Raw genomic sequence first — 11,781 nt, forward strand, 5'->3', positions numbered from 1 at the left:
CGGCAGACAGCGGCGCGGGACGTGGCCAGGCCCGCCGTTCCGCTTCCAGGGCGCGCAGAGAGCCCTGCGCGCCCCATAAAAGAGCAGGATGGAACAGAATGAAGAGGATGGGAAAGAATGAAAGATGAGTGGAGCATGAAGAAAAGAAAGAATGGAAGATAAAAAGGAGGGAAGGGAATGAATGGAAAGAAAGGAAAACTAAGGTAAAGAAGGGGAAGGGAAAAGCAGGGAAGTGAAGTCAAAGAGAAGAACAGGGAAAGGCAAGGTAGGGCAGGAAAGACTAGAAAACAAAGTAGAAGAGAAGGAAAGGAAAGCTATGCACGACAACACAAGGAACAATAGAAGAAAAAAGGGACAGAGGCAACAGAAATGAGGTTATCAGGATGGAATGGAAGAAGAAAACAGAGGAAAGGGAATAGAATGAAATTACAAGGACTAGTAAAGAAAAAGAAATGGAGAAGGGAAGGGTTGCATGGTGTTGGCAAAAGAGGAAATATAAATACTAGAAAGGAAATGGCATGGAACTGAAAGGGGGAGGACAGGGGAATGAAATAGAAGGGAAGAGAAAGGGAAAGGGATGAATGTGAATGAAACGATAGGCAAATGAAGGAGAGAAAGTGAAGGAAAGAAAAGTGAGAGGAAGCTAGGGAGGGGAAAGACTTGGCAAGGGAGAGAAGGAAAGGAAAGTGGAGTGAAGGGAAGGGAGGGTCAGGGTAGTAAAGGATGGGAAGGGAAGGGAAGGGAAGGGAGGGGAGGGAGGGGAGGTGAGGGGAAGGGAAGGGAAGGGAAAGGAGGAAGGAAGGAAGGAAGGAAGGAAGGAAGGAAGGAAGGAAGGAAGGAAGGAAGGAAGGAAGGAAGGGCGTCCAGGAAACAGAGCTTTCACAAGTGCACTCCCAAGAAGTGTGTCATTAAACTGGACAGAAGCTAGGGGAGGAGGAGGAGAGGGTCAGATCCCTTTGTGCCTGTCTTTATTTACAGCAAAGGATAGAACACTTTGTCACCTTGGAAACAACAACAAAGGCAGCTGTAAGAAATTCCTGTCTGCTCTCTCAGAGGTGACTTGAGCTAAGTAGTGGGGTAGGGTACCCTGCCACTCAACTGCCCTGGCTGTTGGATATTGTGTAGTCAGGCAAGTTGCTCTAGCTGGAAGAAAAAGCTGTTTAGCCTTAGATGGCCACAGCTGACTATATAATACCTATCTTCTTGTCTTTTTGTATTCAATGATAGCACTCCCAACTGAGGAAAGCATGGTCACAGTGTCTGAACCTCCAACCTACACTGGGGACAGTACAGCCTCCCTGCTGCCTCGCTATTCTTCACCGGCTCATTATGGTGAATGGTTTTATAGCCTAAAAAACTTTTACATGGAATAAGGTATAACAACCGGATGGATTTTGCTATCATTCTCAAAGGTTCTTTTTGTGTCACTATTTGCATATGTATAATCACTAATTTTCTCTTACATTTTAATAGTAATTTGCATATAATCTATACTAGTAAAATTCTTTCAGAAGCTGAATGTGTCCCCATCTTAGCCTGGAGAGTCTATATTAGCTAAAGGGTTGGTGACAGCTATTACTGTGTCATTTTGAAGGCTTGATGTAGTGTCTCACGTCATGTTTCAATCCACTGGCACTGTGCAAAGTATTCTTTGCTTTTTTGAAATAGAGGTTTTTTAAAAAAAAAAAGATTTATTTTTTAATTCTGTATGTATGTGTACCTGTGTGAGTTTATGTGTACCATATATGTGCAGGTGCCTGTGGAGGCCAGGTGTTGGATCCATTGGAACTGAAGTTACAGACAGTTGTGGGCTGCTATGTGGATGTTAGGAACCAAACCCCAGTTCTCTGAGAGATCAGAAGTACTCTTAACCACTGAGCCATCTGTCCAGCCCCTGAAACAGAGTTTTGCACTTACACTTGCCAGAAGTTATTATCATCCAAGTAACAAAACAACACAGCTGACAATAACTCAGCATGCCTCCATCTCATCCTTATAATATGGGTACTCCATCAGACTCACGCCTGAGGCCCTTCTTACATGCCTATTTAGGAGTTTAGCAAATTTTATTTGCATTGTGTTGTATAAAGCATCCAAGTTTGCCCCAGATTAAGCATTATTGAGCTCAAAACTTTATAATCAATTCTAATCACTTTGAAAGTTAAATAAGATTATTAACATCTCTCTATATAATATGGTTTAGCCAGGTGTGGTGGCACACACCTTTAATCTCAGCACTTGGGAGGCAGAGGCAGGCTGATCTCTGAGTTCAAGGCCAGCCTGGTCTACATAGTGAGTTCCAAGCCAGCTGGGGCTACAGGGAGACCCTGTCTCAAAATATATATGGTTTAATACCATTGACAACAACAGATTGAAGGAAACCTGAGTTTTTATCATAACTTGCCCATTTATGCAACCATGGATGAGTTACTTATTCATTCATAGCCTTCATTCTTACTAATGCATTCCCAGAGTTCTTTGCAGCCCAGAATTCCAAACAGCCACAACTAGTTACTGGAATTGACACTGAAATTGAAACCTATGTAAGTATAAGTCTAGATCTAAATGTACAAATAAAATGTGTGAGAGCTCATTGCAAGGTGTTCTGTATTACAGACATGTAAGATGTAAGCTAGGCATGGTGGGACATGCCTTTAATCCCAGCACTTGGGAGGCAGAGGCAGATGGATCTCTGTTGAGTTCAAGGCCAGCCTGGTTTACATATCAAACTCCAGGCCAGCTAAGGATATAGGGAGACCCTCTTTCAAAAAGACCAAAAAAATAAAGGAAATGTAAGATGTTATTGTTGTTGCTACTACTATTCCAGGAGCCTATTACAGGAAAGTTGTGCAGTCTATGTTCAGACTACATGGGGTGCTGATGGGATGTGTATCTTGCCAACATCATCTGCAATTGTTATTCTAACAGTATGTGTGAACAGAGTTGGTGCTTGGCATTTGTAAAGTGAGCATATCTATGCAAGCATCTTCAAGATAGGGGGTAAGGATCACCTTGAGCAGCCTAGGAAGCTGTCAGAGAGACACAAACTTGGATTTGAAACTTGGCTTTTAACATATGAATGTCAGCTGGTCACTCAACCTCTATGAGCCTCAGTTTCTTCATCTATGAAGATGGCTGTTGAAAATGCTCTACTCTGTGCTAGCATCTAACATTACATAATACGTACAGTGTCTGATGGTATAGATGAGACTTCTGCAAATTCCTCTGGGAATATATATGTGACATTTTTCAGAGTGATCCATTTCAGGGTCCTGAGTACCTCAAGTGGTAGATAGATTTCCAATGCCCAACTAAATATTTCCATTCCCACCCCTAAAGACTAGAATTTCTGACACCACAATTTTAGCAGTTTTCTTCTGCCCCATTACCTTTGTTCAGTTATCTACTTCCAATATGCTAAATTTATTGTCTTCACAGATAATTCTCAGGAATTATTTACTTTGCAATTTTCAACTATACAATGGTATGATAGTGATACACTTTCAGTAGAAGTCATACTTCAAATTTTGAATTTTTAAGTTTCCCCCACTAGTGACATGTGGTATGAGACTCTCTTGATGTTGGGTAGTGGCAGTGAGCCACAGCTCCCAGTCTACCACACAGTCTCCCTGTATCTGTTCCAGGCCATCTCAGCCATGGCTTCAGTGCCAGTCCATCTCTACCATGATCATTGGCAGTATAGCCAACCCAGGAATCCATCCAGTGATCTAACAGGGGCCTTCCAGAGACCTGGGAGAAGCCAAAACTGACAGCACATCTAGTAACAAGCTCACTGTCTGTGTACCCTAACAGGACCCTCACCATAGCCCCAGTCCCACTAATCCAGGTCCTAAAGGAATCTATCCAGCGACCACAGAACACACGCTCTCTCTAGAGTCCTGGGAAGAGGCTTGTCAACTGTTGTCTCCACTGTAGACCCAGTTTCACCCACTTGACCTGAATCCAACCCCTCTCAATTGTGATCCCAGTGGCAATCCTATAAGCTAGAAATCTAACCAAAACAAGCCTTTAGCTTCTTTCTGAAAACAGTAATTACAGAGTAAAAAGGGGGCTGTTCCTTCAAATGTGCAGGCATGAGTGCAGGGTGACATGGATAATGAAGAAGCAAACAGACATGAGACCACCAAGACAAAGTTACAAAGCTCTAATTACCCCAAAGAAATGGCGATATACAAACTGCCTGAAAAAGAACGCAAAGTAATGATCTTAAAGAAGCTCAATGAGATGCAGGAAAATAAGACAAATGAAATTAGGAAAACAACAAATGAACAAAATAAGAAGTCTAAGAAAGACATGTTAACAACAAGCAGTAATTCTGACACTGAAGGACACAATAGTAGAATTGAAAATCTGTTAGTTTCAATAGCAGAACCATTATGCTGAAGAAAAAAAATCAGTGAACTCAAAGACAAATAGTTTGAAGTGAGTAATTAGAAGAACACAAAGAAATAAGTTGAAGAGTGATGAAAACATAAAGGATTCATATACAGGATATCACCAAGTGTGTGAGCATGAAGAATGGGAGTTGTCAAAGAAGAAGACAGAGACCAAGGGGAAGAAAGCTCTGATGCACATTACAATTAAATGGTGAAAAGACAAAGGCAAAGAGAATCTTGAAAACAGGAATAAAAAGAAACTCATCACATACAGGCTATTTGTGTACTTCTCAACAGAAACTTTGCAAGTCAGGAGAAGGTGAGGCAACATATTCAATGTATTGAAAGAAAAAATATATATAACTCAACTATGATACCTAGCAAAACTGTCCTTTAGAAAGGAAGAGATCAAAATATTTCAAAGACAGACAAATTCTGAGGGAGTCCATTATCTCAGTGTTATAAGAAATGCTAAAAAGAGTTACTTAATAGAAATAGAGGGACAATAAGTAACATGAAACTTATATGATAAGTACATAGCTGAATTCAGAAAACTCTAATACCACAAAAGTGGTATATAAGTCATTCTTAATATAAGAGTTTAAAGACAGGTGTATTAGGGCTGGAGAGATGGCGCAGCCATTAAAGGCTGAGGCTCACAACCATAAAATAAAAGCAGGTGTATTAAACATTTATCTATAAACAGTCGCTTGACATGTGCACAATAAAAATTAATGGGAAGTTGCATTAATAGCATAAAATGTGAAGATAGTAAAGTTAAATTAGGACATTGTAACTACTGTAGGATGGGTTCTATAAGCCTCATGGTAACCATAATGAAAAACAAAACAAAAATCCCCTCTGATAGAAAGGCAAACAGCAAAGAGAAAGGAATCAAAGCATCCTGCTACAGAGATATAACAAATCACAAAGAAAAACACAAGTCAAAAACTGCAGAAAATGCCAATAGTACTAAGGATGTTGGCTCAGTGCTACAGTACTTGCCTCCCATGCACAAAGCAAGGCCCTATCTCCTGTAGCATACATACTCAAAACCATACCAATGCTGTTCTTACCTATTAATCATTACTTTAGATGTAAACAAATTGAGCTATTTAGCCAAAAGACTCAGAATATCTGAGGAGAAAAGCAAGACCACAAAACATGGTGTGCTGGATAGCTTTACTGTCAACTTGACACACCTGGGTTGAGGGAGCCTCAATTGGGGAATTGCCTCCATTGGACTGGCCTGTGGCCATATCTGTGGGGCATCCTCTTGATTGTTGAGTGATGTAGGAGGGCCCAGCCCACTGTGGGTGGTGCTACCCCTGGGCAGGTGGGCCTGTGTTGCAAAAGAAAGCAGGCTGAGCAGGGGCCAGGGGAGCAAGCCAGTAAGCAGCATCCCTCCTCCATGGCCTGTGCTCCAGCTCCTGCCTCCAAAGTTCCTACCTTGGGCGATACCCAAGGTGATATAAGCCTAATAAGCCCTTTCCTCCCCAAGTTAGTATTGATCAGAGTATTTTGTCACAGCAATGGAAAAACAAACTAGAACACATGGTGCCCACCAGAGGCTCACTTTAACCTCAAGGACCATGTAGAAAGTGAAGGGTTAGAAAAAGATTGCAGGTAAATGGTATACTTTTATCAGACAAAATGAACTTTAAGTAAAAAAGAGACAAAGATCATTATATTACAATAAAAGAAGCAATTTATTATCATCAGGGCACCTAAGTATATAAAGAGAGTATTAATCGATTAGAAGAGTAAGAGTAGAATATAGTGATCTGTGATTTCAATAATCTATTTCTAAAAATAGACATTTCATCTGGACAGAAAATCAATAGGCAAACAGTTGACTTGAATAGCACTTTAGACCAAATGGATCAATCAGACATGTAGAACATTCTGTCATTGCAGAAAACATGTTCTTCTCCAGCACACACAGAACATACTTCGGGATAGATGTTAGGCCACAAAATAAGGCTTAATAAATTAAGACTGAAATCATGTCAAATAAAATACATTTTCTGACTATAATGAGGGGGACTTGAAATCAACTGGAATAGAAGTTTTGAACCATTGACAAAGACATTAAAATTAAGCAAGATCCTCTGAACCACCAATGGACCAAAGAAGAAATACAAACAAAAATTTAAGGGCTGGGAATATAGCTCGAGTGATAGAGCATTTTGTTGACACATCTGGGTTCAATTCCCAATGTCACCCACAAAAAAAAAAAAAAAAATTAAAATGTATTTTTGGGACTAGAAAGATGGTTCAGTGATTAAGAATGTATACTTCTCTTGCAGGGGCCCAAATTGGGTTCCCAGCTCCCACATCAGGTGATTCACAAACCTCTCTAACTCCAGCTCCAGGGGATCTGATACCCTCCACTGGCCTCTATAGGCACCTGTACTCATGTGCACGTGCGTGCACACACACACATGCACACACACACATGCACACACACACAATTAAAAGTAAAACAAATCTTTAAAAAATATATCTTGAGATAAATGAAAATGGAAACAACGTATTTAAAAGGCATTTCAAGTTCTAAGAGAAAGTTGTAGCAAACACTTTCATCATTAAAGAAAGGAAAGCTGCTTCCTAGTCAACCATGATGTGGAAAGCTCTCCTCCACCATATATGCTCCTGCTTCTGTAATGTCACACCCAAATACACAGGACCAAACCATGGACTGAACCTTTTGAAACCCTCTTGTTAGCTTGACTGTCAGTGGTTGAAGCAAAATGTCATGGTGGGTTGGAAAACAGACTTTTGTGTCTAGACATCATCTCTGACCAATAGAAAAGAAAATATGGATGATGCACACTTGGGATTGACATGAATCATTGTTGAAGTGGTGAACATGCAGCAACAAGAATGATCCAATGAGGTGGGGAGAGGGTCTAGTCAGTAAGTGTTTGCCATGCAAGCATGGAGACTCAAGTTTGATCTCTAGAACCCACATTTAAAAAAATTCCTAGTGCTGGGGAGGCAGAGGCAGGTGGATCTCTGGTACTTGTTGGCCAACTAGTCTACTCTACTCAGTGAGTTACAGACCAGTGAGAGACCTTATCTCAAAAAGCAAAGTGGAAGGCATCTAAGGAGTGAAACCTGAGGTTGACCTTGCCTTCACGTGCACAAGAACACACATGCATGCACACTCCACACACATACAACCTCATACATATGTGCACCTGCATACATATGAATGTACATATACATGTCTGCACATATACACATAAATTTAATGATCTGATGGTTTCTTTTTTAAAAACTTACAAATAAGAACATAAAGCATGGCCAGTGATGGTTAATAAAACAGAATACTCAGAAATATTCCTTGAGTTACTGTGCAAAAGAATGAATGGTTGAGGCTCTATTCCATCTAGATTTTATATAACTAGCTTCATAAAGAACTTCTGCTGGTAATTCAAGCCACCATTTTAAATGGTCCACAGTCTATATCACTGCATATTAGACTTCTTTATTCTCTTTATGAAGCAAAATTTACTGTTCTCTCCACAGACCTTCCCTTTCTACCATCTTGTCTATGCCTTCCTGCCACAGGAAGCACTCACTATTATTACACTACTGTTGATGGTAACAGAGCTGCTGTTGAAATTCTGGTTCATAGCATTCTCTGAGCCCTTCCTATTCTGATGCCAACTAAAATCAGGAGATGTGGTGAGGAGCAATCCTCTCCCTTTGTCTTTCCTGTGAACCTTGATCCTTGCATTAAAGCATAAGCTTTCAAACAGTGCTGCAAATTCAAGAAGCAAAAGTTGGTACAAATAAGATGTATTTTTAAATCTCTCCCCAAGGCACAGTTATGCACAATTCCACAGGCATCATTAACATTGATGACAATGTGGATTTATCCTCAGTTATGTAATCCACAGCTCTTTGTAAGTATCTCTAGGACTTTTGACTGAATTTGTAGCTCCAATTTCCACCTAGAAGCTCTGCTTTTAAATTTTTTCTCCATTTTCTGGTGCTGTTCTTTCCATCCCAGAAATAAACCCAAGGGAAAGGGGGAGGAAGGGGAGGAGGGGGAGGCAGAAGAGGAGGAGGAGGAGGAGAAGGAGGAGGAGGAGGAGGAAGAGGGGAAGGAGTTGCTAGGAGAAGCAGCAGCAGCCGTGGCTCAAATAGATAATGTCACACTTCATGGAACTAGAAAAAGAACTCAGACCAAAATCAGTATAAGCAACACAATGGTAAAGATCAGAGCAGAAATAAATGAAACTGAGACTAGAAAGACACTAGAAAAGATTAATACAATTAAGAATTGGTTCTCTGAAAAGATAGCAAAATGAACAAACTCTTAGCTGGACTACGATAAACAAGAGAGACTACTACTGTCTGCTTAGATGTAACAAGAAGTCACCTTATGCTCCTGCTGCCATGGAGCTGCATGTTTATCAGGATGGACTGTATCTGTTCAAAATGGTAGCTCAAATAAATCTTTTCTTGGGGGTGGGGGGAGAAACATAAAATCCTGAAAACATACAACCTAACTAGGTTCAATCAAAATAAATAGAAAATCTGAACAGACCAATTATGAGTACAGAGATTGAATTAAATATTAGAAGCAAGTATCCCTGATGAACATAGATTCAAAAATCTTCAACAGATATTAATGAAACAAATTCAACACTAAAAGAATCATTCACCAAAGTCAGAGGGCTGAACTGCTGCTTAGAGACAGTGGAAGCCTTTGCACAATGGCTGCCTCTGAACCTAATCAGGATGCCACGATGTGTGTGGGGATCTAGAGAAGATGGTTAGAAAAACACTACTGTGAGGCTGGAGATGGGGCTCAGTGATTAAGAGCACTGACTGCTCTTGCAGAGAACCTGGGTTCAAATCCCAACACCTACATGGTGGCTAACAACATCTGTAACTCCAGTTCCAGGGAATCTAACACCCTCTTCTGGCCTTTGTGGGCACTGCACAACATGGGTGCATTTACAGGCACACAGACAATACACTTATACATGCAAAATAAAAATAAATATTTTTTAAAAAAGAGAAACACTGCTGTGAGAATTCTTTCTCCAAGCAGGACCAGTGGTCAACAACCACATGCTAAAGGATAGAGCCACTGGCCAGCACCAAGACTATAGATTTGTTGTATTCATGAGTGAGGAAGATGCTAACCATGCCTTTAAGATTATTAACATGCTAATATGAGTGAATAAGGCATCAGTTCACAACAAATCTGGATGTAGGGACCAACATCTTCACTGGAAGCCTGGCCCCAGAAATTGATGAAAAACTGCTTTATAGTTTCAGTGCCTTTAAGGTCATCTTACAAACTCCCATATTATGCAGGAATCTGACACAGGCAATTCCAAGGGTTATGCCTTCCTTAATTTTGCTTCATCTGATGCTTTGAAAGCAGCAATTGGGACTATGAATGGGCAGTATCTCTGTAACCATCCTATCACTGTGTCTTAGCTTTTAAGAAGGACTCTAAGGATGAGTGCCTGGTTCAGCAGCTGAACCCAAAACCCACTGTCCTGGTCTGACTGTCCTCATCATTTATTTGCAGGTGCACCCCTTCACCCCCTGCCCCCAATCCTGTAATATCATCATGGGGATCTAGCTTCTTCTACCAGCCCTCCTCTTGGCTCCTTCTCACCTCTAGTGCCACGCCCTCAAATACCCTCAGCTATGCCACCAACACCTATGCTTCCTGGGGCTGGAGGACATGGCCTTTCAACAGCAAGAACCTGGTCATAAACATTCACATCCTCACCCATTCCCATTAGGTGGGATGTCCCATTCAGGGATATCTCAAGATGAAGCTGGTTCACCATGCCCCTCATGGGTTAGGACTCTCCCATACTGGGCCTCCAGGCTCTGAGAGGCAGTCACCACCCCATACTACCTGGAATGCCCCATCTTTAACATCCTCTCGTGGCTATCACCCCACCCGCCAGCCTCCATTTTAATTTCCCATAGGTCACCCAGATATCATGTCTCCACATGGTACGTGTGGGCCTTCCTCCATTGATGCCCCATCAAGGATTCTCTGGCCCTCCACAAGCCCTTCCTTATGGCTACCAGCTGGGGCCCCTCCCTCTACCCAGAGCCTTCCATGTCCTCCAGTTCTACCTCATGGCCAACTTTGGGCCCACTTTCTCAGTAAATTGTTATCCCTTCTCTCCCTCTTACATCCTCCCAATATCTTCTTCATTCCTTGAACCGATCAGAGTTACTATAGCTTGTTGAGGCTAATGTAGTAATCCCTTTCAGTACCCCCACATCTGTTTCAATATATTTTCCCAGAGATTTTTCTTCATTTTTTAAGATGTTGAACTTAAGTGTTTTGCAAAATTTTTAAAAAGAATCATTTATTATGATCAAGTGAGATTTAGCCTTGGGTGTAACTATGGTTTGTTTAATATATGAAAATTAGTAAATATTACACACCATATTAATAGAACAAAAGACAAAAACCACGTGTTCTCAGTTGATGTAAAAAACTTGACAAAATTAGGAGATCCTAGCAGACAGCCTGAGAGGGTGGGTTCAGACCTCCTCCATCAGGGTAGCTGTTCTGAGCTTAGCAGACTGCCAGAGAGTGCTGGGTTCTGGCCTCCCTCTGGCCTCCAACCACCAGAGGGCCTAAGAACCCAGGGGACAGCCTGACAACCCCCAGATCCTGCCTCTTTGTGGTGGTGAGCTTCCCCTAATTGTGCCATACCATCCCCCTACCTGGGATTTTGTGAGGCCCCTCCCAAGGTCCCAGGCCAGATCTGCCTTTGGTAGCCTAAGGCTGGGATCTCAGCAGACTGCCAGAGTGCTGAGTTCTGGCCCCTCTCTGGCCTCCCTCTGGTGTAGGGTTGACAATGTACAGGACTGCCTGAGAGACCCTGGATCCTGCCTCTATGTGGTGAAGAAAGCCTGAGTGTACCTGACTGGAACTTGAATTGGGCTTCTGTGGGTACCCCTGAATAGTTGATCTACAGCCATCAGTTCCCTCCAAAATAAACCTGAAAGAACCTGAACCCTGTACCAACCAGCTTTACATAACCTATAAAGGATCTAGGCACCCAGATAATACAAACAGAAGCATACTTCAACTTAATTCTCATATCAGAATCATAAACAAAAGAAATTCACATGCCAAAACTACAATGAAAGAATAATAAAATAGAAAGCCAAAACACTATGTACCCAGCAAAGCCAACCAATCCTGTAGAAGAGTTCTACAAGGAGAACCCCCTAGAGGTAACCCAGGACACTGAATTTAAAAGAACAATCATAAATATGATCAAGGAATTCAATGAATTTAAAGAACCCACGAACAAACAAATCAAAGAGTTAAAATAAGATAGGGATAAACTTCTGAATGAATTCACAAAAGAGA

At 41.5% G+C, this 11,781-nt stretch overlaps 1 pseudogene; it reads left to right on the plus strand.

The window, feature by feature from the left end:
- Window positions 1–4,110: 4,110 nt before the first annotated feature.
- Window positions 4,111–10,612, plus strand: LOC115071623 (annotated as a pseudogene).
- The last annotated feature ends 1,169 nt before the right edge of the window (window positions 10,613–11,781 follow it).

Source organism: Nannospalax galili, unplaced genomic scaffold (assembly GCF_000622305.1).
Source record: "Nannospalax galili isolate Female #2095 unplaced genomic scaffold, S.galili_v1.0 scaffold1811, whole genome shotgun sequence".
Taxonomy (NCBI): Eukaryota; Metazoa; Chordata; class Mammalia; order Rodentia; family Spalacidae; genus Nannospalax; species Nannospalax galili.